We start from the raw sequence: 21,938 nt of genomic DNA on the forward strand, positions 1-21,938 counted from the left end.
CTTTATAAAAAAACAGTGCAGTGCAGCGCAGCTTTTTATATTGCTAGGCAACCACCGAGGCAGCTGTCCTGTCAATCAAATATCTAAGCGTGAGCGCTCTTTTGCTCTTAACTGTCATATAAGCAGAAACTTTAAAAAGAGGACTCTTGCACTGACTTTGATCGAAGGTGAGAGGTGCATAAACACACAGGAGACAGTAAGTAACTGAAGTATGTTTGTTTCAAATAACTGTAAATATCGGTCCTACAACGGAAGGCCTGCCTCTCCCCATATTCAATTGGACAATGGAAAGACACAAATGACGTCGGGTGCTTTTCTGCTCTTAGCGCTCCTTCAGAAACGCATGTTGCAGTAGGGGGCAAAAATGCAAGGCGTTCAGTGCCATTAACGACGCACATAACGCTCAATGCTGCAGTTAAAAAAGATTTACCTCAAAGTAAAGACAACTGGATCTGAAGCGTAATGATGGTCTTCAGAAGGCCTCTCATGGTGGTCTTGATTCAGAGGTTTGAGAAGACTACCAAGCACCAGAGCCAGCTAACAGGTGGACCAAACATCAAGCCAGAATTCTGCATGAGTCAGGTAAGCAGAATAAAAGACGCTGTAAATAAACAATAATAAAAGATGGTCATTAATGACTTAATGCTTTTATATTCATGTTAATGCTTTAAAAATTATCTTATTTCTTTCAGAATTTATGTCTTTTGATATTATTGCCTAATGCAACAAATGGAAAAAAGCATACTTTATGACAACCTTAGCAGCAGAACACCATGACTTTCTCCTGAGAAAAAAAGTTTGGTATCAACACCCATCTAACAATTAAGGTAAAAGATAAAGTTTTATGATCCCTGCATTCAGGTTAGAGTATGGGGTAAGTTGACCGTTCTATGGGTGTTTCTCAAATGCGTCCATCTTAGACCTGTCCTTCTGAGATTTCAAGGTTAGAATCCACCTCAAAAGCCAGAATGAGATGGTTTAGTTTGATGTCCAAGGCAATGTCATAATGGTTTCCGCCCCAGTGGTCATGGCATGAAAACTTTAAAGAGAGAAGTTGAAAATTAGCAATGCATCACCAAAAAAAAAAATCCAATACTGTAGTACAGTGAATAAAAGTCATGTATCAACAGTCTTTACAACATGGACAGTTAAACCTTTTGTAATTTAATTAAAACAACAAAAGAGAAAACAAGCAGATTGAGATGTCCTTCAACGATGCTTGATGACGTGGCAGCCGAGACATGCAGCATTCTAGGACGCAGCCTTATTAAAAATAAAAAATAAATGGACGCAGCCTTATTTATTTTTATTTTATATATGTATAATGTACCCCCTGACTGAACTTGTATTTCTTATTATTTAAAAAAATATATATTAAAAATATTTTTAAAAGAACGCAGCTGTGCGTTTGAGAAACGACCGGAAACGACTTATATGTCGCGAGGCCATCACGTGACCACAATATTTACCAGAAGACCGTTATTTGCTCGAGTTCCCTCAACTTTTTTGTCGCAAATAACATTATTAATAACCTGTAAATAATAAAATTTGTACACATTACGTTCCTTTTCACGTTGTAATAGTATGTTTTTGGTTTAATAGTCGGCTTTAAGTTAGTTTTTCTGTCAGTTTGATCGTCAAAATCTTGGTAAGTAACTTATAGCTTGTCATTCCTGGTTTTAATTGTTAGAAATACGAATTAAAGAACAGATATAACTGATATAACTGAAACAATTAATAAATACAATTATTCAACCACTCCAATAGAACAACGTTAACGGTTTTGAGTGGTTTTTAGGAAAAGGTCTGACTGAAATGAACGTAATCCGTATAAGGGCCACTTTAACGTAACGTTACAGGGCGGGAAAGGTTTGAGGCATTTAACAACTCTATTAAACTGGCTGGTTTATCCACACCCGTGCGTAACATGTAAAGTTAACGTTACAACGTGGCTTCGGGACTTTGCAGCGACCTGAATAGCATTGCATTGATAAACGTTAATAAGCTTTTAATAGGGTATAGAACATTAATATAAGACGATGATTCTGTAGATCGACTAACTTACATCCATGCATTACTATTAACTTACCTTGACACTGAAACTGCCGTCAGCACTGTTGCTTCACCCGTTGGAACATCCTACTAGTTTAGGGAGTTAAAAATCGAGTTGGAAAAGAACAAAAAAATCGTTCTACACGGGACCCAGAAGCTGCAAAAACCGATTGAGGTTACACTCTATTGAATGATCCCAACGTTGAGTGCAGGCAGCCCACACATCTCTCAGATGTGTTTGACTTCATGCTGATCTACTCGCAAACCGATCGTGACATCAAGTACCGCGAGTTCAAACCTTTTCCGGGGCTTTCCCAAACTCTCGCGGTACTTGATGTCATACCACGTGCTGTCTGCGCATCTCGGTGTTAAGTCAAACACACCTGAATGTATTTGTTGGCTGCGCTCAGTGATGTAGGTGTAACGAAATAAATGTATTAAATTGATATTATATAAATAAATATTGTTATAAAAAATCTTTATAAAATGATTAGCTGTCATTAATAAATTAATATTTGATTTGAAACATCAGTATACGTAAATTTCCCTCAAGTTATGAAATGCCTAAATAAGATAAAAATGGTGAAAATACAACAATGTATATTTGACCAATTTAGCATTTATTAACTTTTGCCTTTTTAAATTGACTTCAGAAAGTTATCTACAGCCACACATCCACTGTATACCAAGTTATGATGATCAATTATGAGAATGCAAAATGATTTATAGATCAGTAAACAATCAACAAAAAGGTAATGTCTTAATTAATATATTTCTGCTTTTGTTACTTATTCATGTATTTGAATTACATCATTCAAAATCAAATGTTAATAATTATAGGGTTTCAACTTGTTGCAGCTTTACAAAAAATGTAGAATTTGTAGGGGCATGGACAACTGAGTAACAAAGTCATATTATGCAGATGGGTGCTCATGGTGGCCTCCAAATAAATACATGGACAGGCTGCTAAAGAGGGTCAGGATGATGGAGATGCAAGAGCCAAAGACAGCACGGACCAAACACCAGGCCAGAATTCTGCATGAGTCAGGTAAGCAGAATCAGTTACACTGTATAAAATCATTAATTAATAGACAGTACAATTAATAACACAATAGCTGTAAAAAACAAAAGAATGAAACAGTACCTGCATTTTAGTTTCCAGCCTTTTTCACAAAGTTGCCGACAACTGGAAGAATGTCCCAAATTGCTGAAAAAAGAAATTCAGTAAGTCCTTATAAAAGAGACAGTTTAAAAGGTAAAACGGCTTCATTTAACTTCAAAAATACCCCTAAATCCTTAAAGAACACGCCCACATTTTGGGAATTTAGCTTATTCACCATATCCCCCAGAGTTAGATAAGTCCATACATACCTTTCTCATCCCTGTGCGTGCTGTAACTCTGTCTGATGCAGCCCCCGCTAGCTTAGCTTAGCACAAAGACTGGAAGTGAATGGCTCCATCTAGCATATGGCTTCCAAACATGACAAAATAACGCAAACATTTTCCTATTATGTGTTGTGATTTGTATAGTCAAATTCACTACCAGTCTTTTGTTCTAAGCTAAGCTAGCGGGGGCTGCGTCAGACAGAGTTACAGCATGCACGGATATGAGAATGGTATGTATGGACTTATCTAACTCTGGGGGATACTGTGAATAAGCTAAATTCCCAAAATGTGGGCGTGTTCCTTTAAAAATCAGCACCCCTAGTAAATTTGGATGCTAAAACCTAAGGCAGGTTCAAGCCTAGGATTTAGTGTGTTTATTTGTTAACCCTCTGGGGTCTAAGGGGTTTTTAGGGCCCTGGGGAAGTTTTGACATGCACTGACATTTGTGCTTTTTTCAGTTGCTTTAAAACATAATAATGGCAAAAGTCTCATAACACTGCGTTCAGAACAAACTGGGCTACAATATCATATAATCAACATGTATGTACATGTTTGTATTTTTGAGAGAAAAATGTTTATGCGTGGTTTTTGAAAAAGCAAAAATTTTAAGTCACTGATATAAGTACACAAAACTAATTCTAAACATGTTTTCCCAAGACTTTTCAAAACAGGATCTAGTAGTCTAGAGTTTTTTCTTCAAAATGATGTGAAAATCATTCGGCCTACTCGTTCACATAAAGCTAGATATTGAGTTACAATTTCTAAGACACTTTTGCTTGGGAAAGGCTGTATGCGTGGAGGCGGGAATGCTCCTGAATAATCAGTGATTGACAGCTGAGAGACAAAGGGTTGCATAATGAGCCACATGAGCCTTGTGGGGATGTTTAACAGGAATGTAACTTTCTCTGTAGTAAAACCATGATGGTTTACTTTTCAATTTAAATGTAAATACACACAATATATATATAGATATATATATATATTACATTAATTCACATGTAGGCTATAAGTTACATTTTAAAAACCATAGTAGCCTAATCAAAGTGAACACAGGGTTTGTGTGCAGCAAAAAGCTCAAAAGAACAACTGCCTATCGTTGTTTGGACTCTTAGTTGTGTTTTTGTAATCATTATATCATTATAGTAGAAACACAACAAGAGACAAGCATGATAAACTTGCATGATAAACTTGCTCAATGTTTGTTTACAGCCGCCGCCATTACCTCACGTGTTGCTCATGAAAGCAGTAACTTATGTGTGCACATGCGAGTAATCCTGTGTTTAATAAATGTGCTGTGCGGAGATATATGCTTAGATGCAACTAAATAAGGATTGTACAGTTTGCAGTCGCGTATTTTATAAGAATACCAAAAATATGGAATTACATTTGTGTCAAATTAAACGCACGCAACTTTTGCAAAAACAAACAAAAATATACATTGATAAAAGAAAAAAACTATCTGAAAATAAAAACAATCAACTAACTAGCAAAAAAATTAACATCATCTTTAAATATACTGCATTCTTTGTTTATAGTTTTGTAAGTTTCACTTTCACTAAATATAGTTTTGAATGTGCTGCAAATGTTTTTGTTTTCACTCTCCAAGTTTTCGTTTGCGCTTCGCAAATTTACGTTCTCCATTGACACAAACCTCTCGTGAGGGGCGGGCTTAACAGCGGTTCGCTCTTATTTGCTTGTGAGATTTTGATTGACAGCTTATTGAACCGGAACCCCGGAACAGAAGGTGGCGGTAGTGCACCAATAAGCTGGATCCCAACCGCTGTTAAAAATAACAAGAAGAAGACGATCGGACGCTGTTTATCAGCGGAGCTGCAAGTAGTCTAAACAAACGGTAATAAGAGTGTGCTGTTTCTCAATATGCGTTCTTCAGCGATCTTGCGTCCTCGTGTCCTCGCTCTACGTCATCATTAACGGTCGAAGTTCATTTCAATTCTCAAGAACGCAAGGACAGAGGACGCATGAAAATACCCGGATGTGTTCTTGATATCGAGGATGCATCGAGTACAGACTTGCTGAAATCGCTTTACACCCCAGAAGTCATTGCGGCAAAACTTCCGAGTTCGTTCTTCCAAGGTCGCCTGGCAAGACTGATCTCCACGAGGACGCAAGTCCGTTCTTTGCGTTCTTGGAATTGAGAAACAGCCTATATTAAAGAACATTTTTGATAATACACGGATATTTTACACGTCAGCAGAGGAATAACAATAGTTCAAGATGAGTAATCGAGAGGCTCACGGTCCGGAGCACCAACACCATCCTCCTCGGCCGGACAATCGAGGCAGCCTGAGGTAAGTTTGTAATAACTATCAAAATAAATAGAATAATCCCACTGCAAGATTTATTCATGTGTGAAGGCTGCAACAGTTGTGTTAAACTGTATATGAATGGTATTGCATTTCTCAAAGCAGAGCAAAGATCGTTATGTAACAGACCCATTTATTCCATAGTCTACTTTGGCACATTTAGGCTTACAATGGATATGTGAAACGCAAAGATAATGATCTTTCTTTAATTGTGGTTAGGCAAACAATTCTATCTTTATTATTGTCCATAAAAAACAAATGTAAGATTTTAGCCTAATTGCGCTTTTCTTTTTATATTACTTATCAGGACCAAAGAGTGTAATTTCTCCAGGTAGGCACTGAACCATCTCATGTTGTTCTCTGTATATAAAATACCAATTTAAAGGGGCTTTGGTAAATGTTTAGGTTTTTTTAGTTTATGTTTTTATTAGATTTGAAATGTAACGAGTTCAGCATAGAATTCATGTTAGCTATTTCTACAAGAACAAGCGTGAGAACATATTTTGCAGCGAATGTTAAGTTTAAATCAATTTTAATTCAAATCAATTAATCCTTAATGCACGTTTACACTGTGCTACATAAGGTTAAAATGAAGCCTTGAAAGGGGTAGTCATGTTTGCTGTTACTGGTGGGACAGAAAGCTCTCTTTGAAAAGATAACATTTTAAAGATCTTTACTTGTGTTCAGAACATGAACAAAAGTCTTAAGGGTTTGGAACGACATGAGGGTGAGTAAATGACGCAGAATTGTCTTATTTAGGCGTATTAGCAGCACTCTAAAAATGCATATCTGCACCACATCTGGTATTATTCAGCCTACCTGCCCTTAATGTAGGAATGCCACTAATTTGGTTTCCATAATACTTCACATGATGATTTACTATGGACAGACATTGCTTTTTTATAAGCTACGATTTGACCATACTTTTCTCTTCTCTTTTTTTTTAGAATTGAGCCTCTATGGTGTAATGTTTGGTCAGCCGTCTCTTGTACTATGAAGAACTGCAATGGAAGAAGAGACAGTGCTTGATTCGGCAGGTGAACTGCACCTATTTTGTAAGACCAGATTTCATTTTAGAATATTTATCAAGAATTAATGTTTCATTTTTCATCTTTTATTTTTATTCATAATTCTAGCCAGATAGATGGCATGACATTAAACTCTTAATAAACAACAACAAAAAAACACACTGTAATAATACATCCTTCCCCCCAAACTATTTTGCAAAGTCATTACTCATTATCATAGTAAGTAGTGTGCTGTCCCCTTCCCCTTAAAGCAAATGTGGTCTCAAGACTCATCCAATACCATGTGTAAATAGGGCCTATGTTACATGAGATTGGAATGACGTGAAGTAAATATCAGGATTTTTATTCTTGGCATTCATTTACTTGCATATAGTTACTTTGGCATTATGTAATTATGTGTCCATAGAAATGTATCAAACTAAATTTGGTTAGCATTATAACACATTGTTTCTTTTTCAGATGGTGGAGCAACTTTTTCAAGAGAAATTGTTGACAATGTCACAGAGGATGATGGTGTGGTCGTGGTGCCAGAGATCTATTGTCCTTTGTCAGACCAAAAGCCTTTGATATCACCATTGAATGTCTAGGAGTTATACCAACAGACACTTGATGTCATCCAAAGACTGTGCTCCATTTAAATTGTAAAAGTCATTTTCAGGTTTACAAGATACAAAAGCTGGTTCACAGATGTACCTTTCCTTTAAAACTATTTCCCACCTGTAATCACAATGGAGACACATCTCTGACTGCTGGGCTTCCCCTCTTATTGTGTTCGGATTCATATGCATCTGCAGAGTTATTCATGGCAACACTTTATAGCATTGTGCTGGTAATTTATCTTTATATATCATGCCTTCTAACTACATCTGTCAGCCTGTGCTTTACATATCTGAGAGTCAACGCAGCTAAACATGAAGGACAATTACAATGCAAGATGTTATATATCGGCATATGGATGATTAGATTAGAAACTGCTTTCTGTTGGTGTGTTTAAACATCACATGACATAGAAAATTTACTGTCCTCCATTTTCCTCCTTAGATTTAATTTACTTTAGACGTCAATGGGTACACTCTCATGTGTGCTTACCATCATTTATCAAAATATCTTCTCAGCAGAATAAAGAAACTTAAATAGGTTTACAACAACATGAGACTAAGTAAATAATAACAGAATTTTCATTTTTGTGTGAACTATCCCTTTAAGACTCTATAAACCATTCAGATGCATGTAAAGTCATTAACAACTGTTAAACAGCATCTATAAATGATAAAAAAGACATTACTATTGGGAGAAACATTTTGTCTAGACATTTGAGTTCATTTCAACTGACACTCTGTTAAAGTAAGCATTATGTTGCACTGCTGTTTCCATTCTTTCTTTAAATTCATTTGCTTGGCCTTCGATGCATGCATGTGTGATCAAAGTTATTATCAGTTATTTTGAAGGCGTTTTTCTCTGACAGAAGCAGGTGCCTGTCAACCCCTGCATCACTCGTGGGACAGAAAGTGCTGCCTCGTCCTGAGTTTCGCCGTCTAGGGCAGTAAAATAATTTTTATAAAATAAGCATTTAATGACATCACTACATCAGCACAATAATCATTCAACACTAATACTTAAAATGTATAACTTGTTTGTAACTAATTGTTGCTTTAGAAAACCGCAAATTTACAGACAAGGTTAACATAAGAACCCTGAAATTTTGAAGCTGGTCACCCTGTGCACGGCTAACAGCAAAAACCTCCTCAGCAGCACATCAATAAAACTTTAAGTGGGATTATTCTATTTATTTTGATAGTTATTAAAACTTAACTTACCTCAGGTAAGGTTGCCTCGATTGTCCGGCCGAGGAGGATGGTGTTGTTGCTCCGGGCCGTGAGCCTCCTGATTACTCATCTTGAACTATTGTTATTCCTCTGCTGACGTGTAAAATATCCGTGTTTTATCATTAAATTAATATACTCTTATTACCGTTTGTTTAGACTACTTGCAGCTCCGCTGATAAACTGCGTCCGATCGTCTTCTTCTTGTTATTTTTAACAGCGGTTGGGATCCAGCTTATTGGTGCACTACTGCCACCTTCTGTTCCGGGGTTCCGGTTCAATGAGCTGTCAATCAAAATCTCACAAGCCAATAAGAGCGAACCGCTGTTAAGCCCGCCCCTCACGAGAGGTTTGTGTCAAAATGGAGAACGTAAATTTGCGAAGCGCAAACGAAAACTTGGAAAGTGAAAACGAAAACATTTGCAGCACATTCAAAACTATATTTAGTGAAAGTGAAACTTAGAAAACTATAAACAAAGAATGCAGTATATTTAAAGATGATGTTAATTTTTTTGCTAGTTGATTGTTTTTATTTTCAGATAGTTTTTTTCTTTTATCAATGTATATTTTTGTTTGTTTTTGCAAAAGTTGCGTGCGTTTAATTTGACACAAATGTAATTCCATACAAAAACCGCGTCGATTTCCTGACTCTAATCATGGTAAAGTGAACACAGGGTTTGTGTGCAGCAAAAAGCTCAAAAGAACAACTGCCTATCATTGTTTGGACTCTTAGTTGTGTTTTTGTAATCATTATATCATTATAGTAGAAACACAACAAGAGACAAACATGATAAACTTGCACGATAAACTTGCTCAATGTTTGTTTACAGCCGCCGCCATTACCTCACGTGTTGCTCATGAAAGCAGCCGGCTTGTTCGACTTCATGCGGCGCTGCAAAGATCGACAGCAGGGTGACGTCAAACTACCGCGAGAGTGATCCGCGAAATCATATCGAAGAGTTTGCTTTTAAATCGCTCTCGCGAAACACTGACGTCATTCGGGTGCCGGTTCTTGTGGCGCCGCATTAAGTCGAACAAGCCTCTTAACTTATGTGTGCACATGCGAGTGATCCTGTGTTTAATAAACGTGCTGTGCGGAGATATATGCTTAGACGCAACTAAATAAGGATTGTACTGTTTGCAGTCGCGTATTTTATAAGATTGTCGATTTCCTGACTCGCGTGTTTGTGTATGCGTTTCCCATCGCGTGAACTGTTTGACGGAAGACAAAGAAAACACTCGCGTCTGGAGATAGTGACACACATACGCAAGTAAATAAGGATTGTACTGTTTTCAATCGCGTATTTTATAAGAATACCAAAAACCGCGTCGAGTTTCCTGACTCGTGTGTTTGTTTACGTGTGTTCCCCTCGCGTGAAATGTTTGACGGAAGAACAATGAAAACACTCGCGTTTGGAGATACTGACACACATACGCAAGTAAATAAGGATTTAGATGTCATGTTTTGGTGCAATCGGATGAAACAACAAGGAATGGAGAGACTGGGTTGTGGACTGGATTGCGTATCCATTGACTCCAGGAGGCACAAGTTATGCATATGGATGTCTCTGCTCATTCACTTCAATGGCGCGGGGGCGTGGCGATCTCTTCTCATTACAGATAATCAGGTAACATTAGAAAGACGGTCCCTCTCCTACTTCTCATACAGTTTACACCGAATGACAATATATGTTTTCGATCTCACTTACATCATTCAAAAGCTGACATTCCAAGCATTATGTAGACATTTATCTTTTGTTTATAAGACATGTATTCGTGAAGTTACAGTTAATTTTCTGACGCGTTTCTGAAATGGCTTCACTGAGGGAGAGAGAACAAAACGCGCATCATGTTTATTTTCTTAATTTTGCGAAAAGCACAACATTCTGTTTTATTGGGAGTGGACAGAAAAAAAACTAGACACTTTAACGTTTTAAATGATGTATAAATCATATCTGTATGTCCAAAATCAGCAGAGTTATCTAAGTCTCTTTACGGAGTGATTGAAAAATAAAGAGTTGGCGGCGCCCGCGCCGCAGCCGACCCCAGAGTGTTAATGTAAAAAATGCAGCTAACCAATCCCAGCTCCAGTGGGCAGGTTAAAGAGTATTTTTTATATGAGACAGAAAACAGAAACACATTTTTAATGGCATTTAAAGACAACATACCACTTCATAAAACTACATTTTCTGTTTAATCCATAGATTGAGTAATCTTCACTCTAGAGACCCTGGGGTGACCAACAAGGAAAATGAAAAGTAAGTGACCTACAAAACAAAAAACATATATATTTTACGACTGTTTCAAGATAAGTACTCTGCATATCTATAGCAATGGACTCTATGCACGGCAGCGCTTGACGTGTTTCCGGGGATATCTCAGGATGCTGGACTACTTCCGCCAGTCATAGAGTGCTATGTTATTTTGGCTGTTTGGTTGCACAAACAGCCAAAATAACACAGCAAATTTTGTTGATGCTTGTTTACTTTACATAGAAATAACTTATACTCCACACTTAATACCATAATGACATTTAAACGTATGAAAGTATATTTTTTAGGACCGAACTTCTAGCCACCACTGCTGTGTCATAGCGTTCACAGCGACTCACTGGAAAGCATGCCAACTTCTACACTGCTACCCTGTATCTGCATTACCAATACTTTTAGATAAAAATTGCACTGATAACAGTGCTATTCATCTGTTGTTGATAAATTGGTAATGTATAACTGTTATTATCAGTACTAGCAAAGATAACATCTTTGGTTATACAAGCTAAATGTTAGAACAGTTGAAACTCATATTTTCGATATTTATGTATTCTTTATTAATAACAAATGCAAAAGACAAATGGAAATATAATATCAATGACAACAAGAATAACTTGAGTGAAAGAAAAAAAACACACACACATACAACAAACGAAATAAACGGGATAACAAATAATGGGAAAAATATAGATTTCTACAACAGACTTTACAATAGTTAAGCCTTTTTTGCTTTGTTCTTTTGATTCTCAAATGTGTCAGGATACTAACTCAAAAATAACCAAGTAAAAATGTTTTGACAATCGATGTGTACATGAATCTCTTATTTAACCTGACACTTTAACATTACTTTAACATACTTTAACATTACAAAGACGTAATATATTACCAGCGTGATTAGCCTGCTGTTCGAATCATAAAAATAGCACAATGTAAGCTCTGCTAGTACAGGCTAGCTGAACATATCTTAATGATTATACAGAGACGACACATAAAACTTGTAACCTTTCTCGAGTTTGCACATCTGGACAATTCTTCACAAACCACAGGTTGTAAATTTGGGTAAATTCAGCAAACAACCGAGTACATTTGAGCGATTCTGCCGTCAATCCGTTTTAAATATCCCGTACCGGAAACTGAATAGCAGCCGTGAGTCAAACGCGGAAGTTAAGCGTGCATAGAGTCCATATGCAGATTCTTGAGTAAGAATTTCTCTCAGACAATATAGACTCAGATGGCTTCATGGTTGACCATATTTGTAGTTTAACAATTTCTATCATGTTAAAGTTCTCACACAAAAATTGCTAGTCTAAGAATTCTACAAGAAACCTTGTTCCCCACAAAGGCTTGATGGGTTGTGCAACTTACCTGCTTCCCTTTACAGCTCCAGTGAGTGTCTCTAAGGTAGATCCTAATGCAGATGGATGGAATGTTGATCCGCCTAACATGCAAGGTAAAAGAGCATTTGATAGCATAGTGGATAAACAAATAGCTTTTTTTCATTTTCACAGCATTTTCAAAAACAACATAACACTTGCTATTACATTGTTATATATTACATGACAATGTCTAACTCTGATCCATACAAAAAAGATTTTCTGCACCGAGAACTTTGGATGACCATCAAGACAGTAAGTTTTCAAAAATCTGACCTCAATTTTACTAACCATTTAAAGATTGTTTTTCTTTTAGTTGATTTAAATAATACCCTAAAGTCCTCCGTTCGTCTTCGGAAACACTGTTTGGGAGGTTTTGGATGTAGTCCGAGAGCTTGCTGACCCTTCATTAAAAGTGTTTGTGCGATATACTGTTCATGTCCAGTTAGGTAGTGGAAACATCATCGGGGTGGTTCATGTGACGTCGGTGGGTCGGTTGGAATTTGTTGGGGCATCAAAGATACATTTGGGTCCAGGAGTGGCGACTTGATTCGGCATTGTCTTCTCTTTCGGGTCTGTTGTGAACCGTGTGCATGACACTGCTGCCGTACGACGCTGCTGGCGTGTTATCTGGTGCACCCAAGCTTTTTTTTCATTTACAGTCTGAGGGAGACGCTGTAAACAAAATCTTCGCAAACAATCTTCGCAAACAAAATCTTCGCAAACATTTCTGAGGATAACACGTCAGCAGCGCCATTGTGCACGCGCATTCACAACAGACCCGGAAGAGAAGACAATGCTGAATAAATAGTTATTTTTGGACCAAAATGTATTAATGATGCTTCAACAAATTCTAACTGACCCACTGATGTCACATGAACTACTTTGATGATGTTTTAATTAACTTTCTGGAAATTAGACAGTATACAGCACATACATTTTTTGGAGGGTCAGAAAGCTCTCGGACTAAATCTAAAACATCTTACACTGTGTTCCGAAGATGAACGGAGGTCTTACAAGTTTGGAACAACATGAGGGTGAGTCATTAATTACATTATTTTCATTTTTGAGTGAACTATCCCTTTAAATGGAAAACACCACCACTTTCCAAAATGTTACTATGTTTTTACCTTAGACGAATTAATACATACCCATCTTTTTTCAATGCGTGCACTTAATCTTTGTACAGCGTGTTGTGAATGTGTTAGCATTTAGCCTAGCCCCATTCATTCCTTAGGATCCAAACAGGGATGAATTTAGAAGCCACCCAACCTTTTCATGTTTTCCCTATTTAAAGACTGTTACATAAGTAGTTACACGAGTAAGTATGGTGGCACAAAATAAAACGTGGCAATTTTTTAAGCGGTTAAAAATGAGAACTATATTGTATGGCAAAAGAGCACTAAGTTTGCAGCACTTCGACCTCGGCGCACAGTAACATCATCACTCCTGATTACTCCACCTCTCGCTCAAACTCAAAAGAGGTGGAGTAGTCAGGAGTGATGATGTTACTGCGCTCTGAAAAATGAATGGGGCTAGGCTAAATGCTAACACATTCACGACACGCTGTACAAATATTAAGTGCATGCATTGATAAAAGATAGGGATGTATTAATTTATCTAAGTTGAGGTAAGAACATAGTAAAATATTGAAAAACTGTGATGTTTTCCTTTAAAAGCATCACCCCTATTTATTTTGGGTGCTAAAATATTTGCCACAGACCGTTTAAGGCCTTATGCTGCATTCACACCGCCAACAACCTAGTCACTGTGTCTCAGCCATTTCTTTTAATGAGTTTATCAGAAGGCGTTCCCAATTCTGGTTGTCCTAGTAAAAACTACAAATAAATGAGTAACAATCCTCTCAGTAAATGACTAAAGAGTGATGACACGAACTTCACTGCTTCACTCTCATTGGTAGTTGCTCCCAAAAGTCCTTCATCAAGTTAAACTTTCCTCAACGTTGTGGCATAGCTGGACATGCCCACTTCCTGTTGTCGATGGTCACAGTTGCTCATGTTGCTGAATGGGGCAAAGCTTCCATTGGAATGAATGAGATTGTGTTGCTAGTCGCTGGCAGTGTACAAGCAGCATTAGTGTGTGTCTTTAAAAATATATCAAATGCAAATTACCTGATCTAACATTCCCAGCTACAGAGGGCATCCTTTATTCAGTCCCTAATGCAGATGGTTGGAGTGTTGATCCACCTAACATGAGGGGTAAAAGAGCGTGTGTTAGCATAATGAGAAAGAAAACAGAAACACATTATTAGTGGCATTTGAAGACATAACTTAACACTTGTTTATACTACATTTTCTGTTTAATCCATAGAGCACTCGTTTTGAGTCCTGAGACCCTGAGGTGACCACCGTGAACAAATACAGAGTAAGTTACCTAAAAAAAAACAATAATAATATTTATTTATAAAAAGTTCTTATAAAAAAGCATCATCATTTACTCAGATGAAGTGTTACCTTACCAACATGTTCAAGGAAGGTGCAGGTCTGATGATCCATCCAACATAAAAAAAAAAACAGTAAATTTATACTTAGTTACATCTGTTGTAAAACAGACAAATGCAGTTATAAGAATTTTACCTAAACTACACACCTATTTGATTCTTAAGTTTAAATAAATCAAAATAATGCATTTAATAGTAAAAGCATTTTAAAAGCTACACTCCTAATTCATTTATCTTTGCTATTGCAGCTGCAAAAAGGCAGTCTTGACGGTTCTAGGATGAATGCAAATAAAGACTGACCACCTGACTTCAGCGGTCCAGTCTCTTGTGGGAAGCAGGTGTTTGTTACCCCAAATACGGATGAAGAGTGACGAAGAGGATGATGACTTTTTCTCAAACATCATCTAAAGGATCTTGACAGGCTGGAGACAAAATTAACAGACTGAGGGTTTATACAAAGAATATTACTCAGCCAATATTAAAGATAAGATATTTTTACAAAATGTTCTTTTCATTGTTTAGGATGATTTTATGTAGAAAACAATACATCACAAAAAAGACTTTAGCTGGGTTTTCACAGGCAGTGCCTTACACACACACTAACCACAATTATAAACGCAACACTAACACAGATTTAGACAGATTTATGAATAATATTTGAGAGAAATAGGCCTTTTGGGGACATAGAAAATATTTAAGTTCAGCTCATGAAATGAAAAATGGGGGCAAAAAATGTTTTAACAAGTGCAATACAACTATCAACCATAATACTGATCGTTTAAAAAAAAGTAAGCCACTATATCTTTCTAGAATCTTACACAAGACTCAGTTACATGAACGATCAAAATAAATTAACGTCAGACAGGTGGGCGAAATATCAATATTAAAGCATGAATAACTGTTATCAACCCAATTTCAAGGTATTATTTAAATGATCCCACACCAAACAGTTTATTATTTGAATGCATTATTACTACATACCTTAAGCATGTGTTCCACGCCTTTCTTCTTCTTGGCATTGCGAATGCGAGGTCAAGCGGATGTTGTTATGTAGAATCACGACCTTGACGTAAAGACGCACATCCGTAATTTATTTAACAATGATAACACTTTCGGGTAATTTTATCTTCTAGATCCTAATTAAAGCTATAAAGAAAGAGCAGCCTATCACGATTATTTCCTGGTAAGTTTTTGAAATGTTTTATTTTAGAATGGAGATTAATAAAGCAGACGAGGAAAGGTTTTGATTATTTTAAATATGTTATGTTTATGTTGTTGTTTTCGCATACTGTCATGTAAAAATATATTTAAAGATAAATGAATGAAAGTTTTCATTGTTTAATTTGAATAAATGTGTTTTATAAAATCAACAACTGCCTGTTTTAAGATCAATTGAAAATGCTGTTTTAATTACTTAATATCGATGACACAGCTTGCATGTGTAGATGTGTGTAGAAATAATTTGCTGTAGTTTAGGGCAATTGAATTTGTTAATGAGTGATCTTGTAATCTTACAAACATCTGGGAAAGAGCGGCTTACCGTCTTTCTAAGCTCTTCTAAAGATCTGGGAAAGAGCGGCTCCGCATCTTTTAAAGCTCTTCTAAAGATCTGTGAAAGAGCGGCTTGCCGTTCTAACATCTTGTAAAGATCTGGGAAACGGCGGCTCGCCATCGTTCTAAATAACATACATCTTGTAAAGATCTGCTGGGTGTCTTGCAAACAGCTGGGTCGGACGTCTCGGCGACGCCTTCCAGATGAGCAAACGCCCTAAATAGTACGTCTTCCAGACGAAAAACAAGACATCGCGCAGACATCTCCGCGACGTACGTGTGCTATCTGGGATTCCTGTCATATTTAGCTCTGTCCAAACGCTATGGTTTTATCACACAAAAACAACAGAAAAAACCACACATGGCATCTAATGGTAAATTCGTGTGATACAGTACAACAAAAAGTGCTGTGGTATTCCTGTAATATTTAGCTCTGTCCAAACGCTATGGTTTTACCACACAAAAACAACAGAAAAACCACATATAGCTAGCCTGGTTAGCCAGACCTACATCAAGATGTAAGGTCTGGCAACTCTTCACACAAACGGCTCAATGCAAGGGGCGGGATATAAGGTTGTCCCTCAAAATGCCTCTGTACGCAATAGGATAGCGCTATGACCAATCAGAGCAATGAAGAAGGTGACGTATGAGTCCCCTGCGTTTCCCCACCAGTGGAGCTAATTGGTATATCAAACTTTTACCGTAACCAGTCGACAAAACTCCAAACACATCTTTCTTGCTTAAAAAGGACTTCAGTAGGGTTATTTGCTCTTCTCTCAAAGAAAAACATAAGTCTAAGTCCTCCAGAGTAGCGGCCAAAGCCGCTTCAAAAGAAAGCTGTTCGCCAGCAGCAGCAGCCGTTTTCAAGTAGGAACCGTCGCAGGCAGCTCTGTCGTCATCATGTTAAGCCCGCCCCACAGACGCTACACACGATGTGATTGGCCTGACCAAATTTTGGTTTTTGGAGCTGTTAAGTGAATTGTGAGTACCTAGACTAAACCCTGGCAGCAAATATATTTTGCGGCCGCTAGGGTGCGTCTAGATTTCTAGGCTAACATATAGCATCTAATGGTAAATTCGTGTGATACAGTACAACAAAAAGTGCTGTGGTATTCCTGTCATATTTAGCCCCACTCATTTGTTGTGTGGTAGTTTCCTGTTGTACGGAAGCAGTACCACAGGATTACCACTGGACTTTTTTGTAAGGGTTGCAGCCCTCTATCGGCCAAAACCGTCAGGTCGCGGTCCTGTAGTTCGAGTGAAAACTACAAAAACTTGCTTTACGGCAGACCTACAATCCAATCAGAGCCAGCTTTGCTGTTATAGGCTAAATTATTTACGACAGTGGTAATGGACAATTCCACTTCCAACCTGTAGGGGGAGCAAAGAGCAAAAACTCTTTAGTGTTGCTTCAAAACACCATACGTCTGCTTAGAAAATGGGTATGCTGCAATTCGTAACTTGCATCTATGTCGCTATCTGTTTAAAACCTACAATTGCAGGTTACAATTGCTTTTTAGATTGCCCGCAATGCGATTAAGGAATGCAACTCACTAAGGAGCCGAGGTTTCATATTAAGAACACACCTGTAAGATAGGTGTGGCTGATTGACAATGAGCAGATGAGTTTGACTTGAATATTAAATACACTCTTGATTGAAGCAAATGACGTTAAATAGAATGATTTAAAACACTGTATAATCATTACACATATATACATGAATTCACATGTAAGAATGTTTTCATATTTGTGTCATATTTTAACTCTAAAATGACTTAGCACTTTGAAGTGATAACAAGCTACATACAGATCCACATTGCTAATCCACATTTATGTACTTAAAATGAGCTCTGGTTATGATGCTGTGTTTAAAAATTATTCAAGCAAATCCTAACGTAAAAAAAATGATGTTTACCTGTGTGACTTGATGCTTGTATTTAAAGGAAACATAATCAAGCACTTTGTTTAATGAACATCTACTTATTTTGAGCTAAAAAACTTGCATAAAAAATGTTGCATTCTAATTATTTTAAAGACATAATTTTGACAATTTTAAGTGCACAGAAGAATTTAAAGCATTAGTACTGATAAATATTATTAAATGAATATGTTATATATGGTGTACATGATGCACAGCACCTCAAATAATAGCAATTATTTTCAAGGTTTAAGTAAAAAATAAAACATAAATAATAAAGAGATAATAATATATAGTTGTACATTGGTTATATATTTGTATGTATGCTCAGCACTGCCCGTTGTCTTTTTTCTGAGTTTGAGCTCCCCGTGTCACCATTCTGTGTAACAACAGAGGCACTAATTTACGTGATTTAAAAAGCAGTACATATTGCCCGATTCACGTTTTAAAATTTCCTTTGGTGTGCAAGTGTGTCTTAGTACTACATGTTAACAATATGCAAAAGGTACAAACTCCAAAGTAAATGATGATGCGAGTTATTGTCTGCAACGTAAATCTCTTTTCTTGGACTACAACAAACACATGGATTGTAAGCAACAGTTTATTTCCTGGGATTGGTGATGTAGACAAGATTAACATTATCACAATTCCTCCCGCTTCGGATTAAGAGCCTGTAAGTTAACTTCTGTTAACCAACCAAACCTTTGAAACATGGCAAGTTACGTTACATTTCCGGCTGACGTCAGAGGTATTCAGGCCAATCACAACAGACAGATTAGCTGGCCAATCAGGGACACAGAGCTTTTCAAATCTGTGCGTTTCAGGAAGAGAGTGAAATCTGGAGCTACAAAAATTTACGTTTTTTTTAACCATGAATCATGTTAACATATTGTATTCCAAATACACAAAATAACTTTGTGTTTTAGCAATGAAATAGGTGCTCTTTAAAGGGGCCATGGCACAAGACTTTTTTAAAGTGCCCATCTTATGACTGCTTTTCCACAAGTTATATAGGTGTATGAGTTCCATAAAGCATGTTTCAAAATTTTTTTGCTCGAAGTAGCTTGTAGGAAAAGATTGTTACCCATCTCTAGGAGCCTCTATTTCAAGGCAGTTCAGATTGTGCCGTTTTGAGCCAGTCATTACATATTTATGAGTTGCTGCTCCTTTGATCACGCCCCACTACTAACCTCATGTGCCCGTGCGCATGCTCAGTGGTATCGTGAGCAGTACAGACCATACTGTGTTATTATTTTATATATTATTATTAACGGTTTATGTTGCCAACAGACAAATCATGCAGAAAAGTATCACTAATAAGTAACGTTACACTACAGGAGAAGAAACTCATGACACACAATGATTCCAGAGTAAATTGTGATGTAACGTTAGCAGTCTCAACAATAAACTCGTTTTCCCTGGACAATACTAACATATTCCCGTTATAAAACATTTTCAAACGCATTATTTTCGCAAATTACAGAAATTAAGACCCGGCGGGGGATGTATACTGCTTGTGGACCGCGTGCTAATTGCTAGAAGCTAGCGGGAGGTCCGGACCGTAAAGTTATAAGAGGCTCGGGGGTTAGCCACGTCAGAAAAGCCGGGGCGGTAAGGCCCGGTCTCGGTGTGTCAAACTAATCATGACACAATTTTATTAGAGGCTCAGGGGTTAACTTAGCCTCGTCAGAAAAGCCGGTGCGTAAGGCCCGGTCTCGGTTAGTTTGGCAAAAAAATTTTAGCTCTAGCATCATAAATGTAGTATTTTGTGATAGAAGATGACAACATGCAAAATATAACGTGACTTCTTACCTTTTGTGTTTGATACAAAGATCGCGAATCGAATCCAGTCTGTTTCAGAAGTGTGAATGATCCATGAAAGTCCAGTAAAATACAATACAAATAAAAAACACATCCATTTTTGTCCACAAATGCGTATAATCCGTGGGAGCTACATAGTCTGTTGTTTACATCAGATTTCGCATGAAGGTCTTATCGCCTACAATCTGATGACTATTTGCGTTGTAACACACTGTATATAAGAATACTCCGGGTTCCAATAACCACGCATTACAACTTTGTTTTTAAAAGTAGGCGGGAGTATAATCCATAATATCCAAATAGCGCTGTTATTTCAGTGAGACATAATAACAGCAGGGTATCAGCGAGCGAAGTGACTGACTGCTCTGTGCTCTCTCTAGCTCCCTGGTGGGTGGGGACCAGCGAGTGGGGTGGTGGGCGGGAAAATTCAAACTGAATGTGACGAAACGGTTTGTGACGTCACAACGGAGCTGAGTTTGAACTCGCGCAATCTGAGACTCAAGGCAGAGGACATTCAGAAACGTGTATCTCACTCAAAACAGCATGGATGGATTTTTTTCCAAGTTTGTATGCGTGTGGGAGCATCAGAGACACAAAATAACACCCCAAAACCCAGAAAAAGTGAGTTTTTCATAATATGGGCACTTTAAGATGTCAAATTAATCTTTGGTGTCCCCAGAGCACATATGTGGAGTTTTAGCTCAAAATACAACATAAATAATTTATTATAGCATGTTAAAATTGCCACTTTGTAGGTGTGTGCAAAAATGTGCCCTTTTTGGGTGTGTCCTTTAAAATGCAAATGAGCTGATGAAATTCAAACACTGATCACAATGATGGTGGTTTTTGCAAATAAAACTCAATTGTGCTCTTCTCTGCACTAAATGGCAGTGCTGTGGTTGGATAGTGCAGATTAAAGGTGCAATTTGTAAGATATTTGTAGTAAAATATCCAAAAACCACTAGGCCAGTGTTACATATTTTGTCCAACTGATTACTATCAATATCTGTAATGTTTTCAACTACTTGTAAATCGTGAGAAAATTGCCATTCAAAACATTGACACGGGGCAGTGCAGTCTCCTGTCAATGACGTTAATATCCACGTGACCATTTGAAAAGCACATGACAACAGTGCCGTGTACAAATGCGGAAGTATGCGTTAGCGCCTGTCGGGCTGCACGCTTGTTTATGGACTAAGATTACTCTTTACCGTCTGCAGCTGGTTGTGTCAGCAAAGACAGCTCCCATAAGCGTACGGGCCAACCAAACGACCCAAGAAGAGTTTGGAACAAGAAGAGAGAAAGAATGAGGATTAATATGGGTGTTGCATTATCTGGATAGAGAGAGCTTCACAACAACATTTAACTAGACAGAGATGCTGACCTTGCTTGTGTTTAACGCGATTGGTGAGGTGTTTTGATTCGTAATTCTTTAAAAATTGTATGTTATTATATCGATCACAAGATTAGTGTGTAGATTGTAATCAGTGCGTCTTCCCGTGGACGATATAATGCACATCAAGTGTTGTACAGCAATAAGAAACTTACTTAGCAGTTGTGGCTGCCACAACCACTGCTCATGGACACAATCTCAGCTGAGTCCTGCCCACAGAGCTCACCACAGTCAGACTGTCAGATTAGAACGGCTCCAAGATTCAGCACCCAAGGACGACTTTCTGGAAAACAGCCAGGGAAACCAGGAAAACATATCACAGCCTCTGGTCACATCAGAGCAACAGGACTCCTCCTCACTAGATATGTCATTCCTCTCTCCAGCATCCCCACTTTTGACCTTCTCCGGAAAAATGGAGGAACTGGTTTATGCTGGAACTAAACTATCCCACTCTATTGCTGCAAGCCCCCAGCTTTCAAACAGAAAAATGCAAGCCCCACAACCACTAAAGCCAGTGGGCCCAGTTCCCCCTCCTCGT

At 37.7% G+C, this 21,938-nt stretch overlaps 1 long non-coding RNA gene across 1 annotated transcript; it reads left to right on the forward strand.

Annotated features, from left to right (window-relative positions):
* The first annotated feature begins 1,029 nt into the window (after window positions 1-1,029).
* On the forward strand, window positions 1,030-15,129 carry LOC141358776 (uncharacterized). Its single transcript, XR_012365190.1, has 7 exons — window positions 1,030-1,648; window positions 2,706-2,804; window positions 2,975-3,100; window positions 12,265-12,333; window positions 12,474-12,511; window positions 14,588-14,641; window positions 14,966-15,129. It is a non-coding gene; the product is annotated as an uncharacterized lncRNA (long non-coding RNA).
* The last annotated feature ends 6,809 nt before the right edge of the window (window positions 15,130-21,938 follow it).

The sequence above is a fragment of the Misgurnus anguillicaudatus genome, chromosome 22 (assembly GCF_027580225.2).
Source record: "Misgurnus anguillicaudatus chromosome 22, ASM2758022v2, whole genome shotgun sequence".
Classification (NCBI taxonomy): Eukaryota; Metazoa; Chordata; class Actinopteri; order Cypriniformes; family Cobitidae; genus Misgurnus; species Misgurnus anguillicaudatus.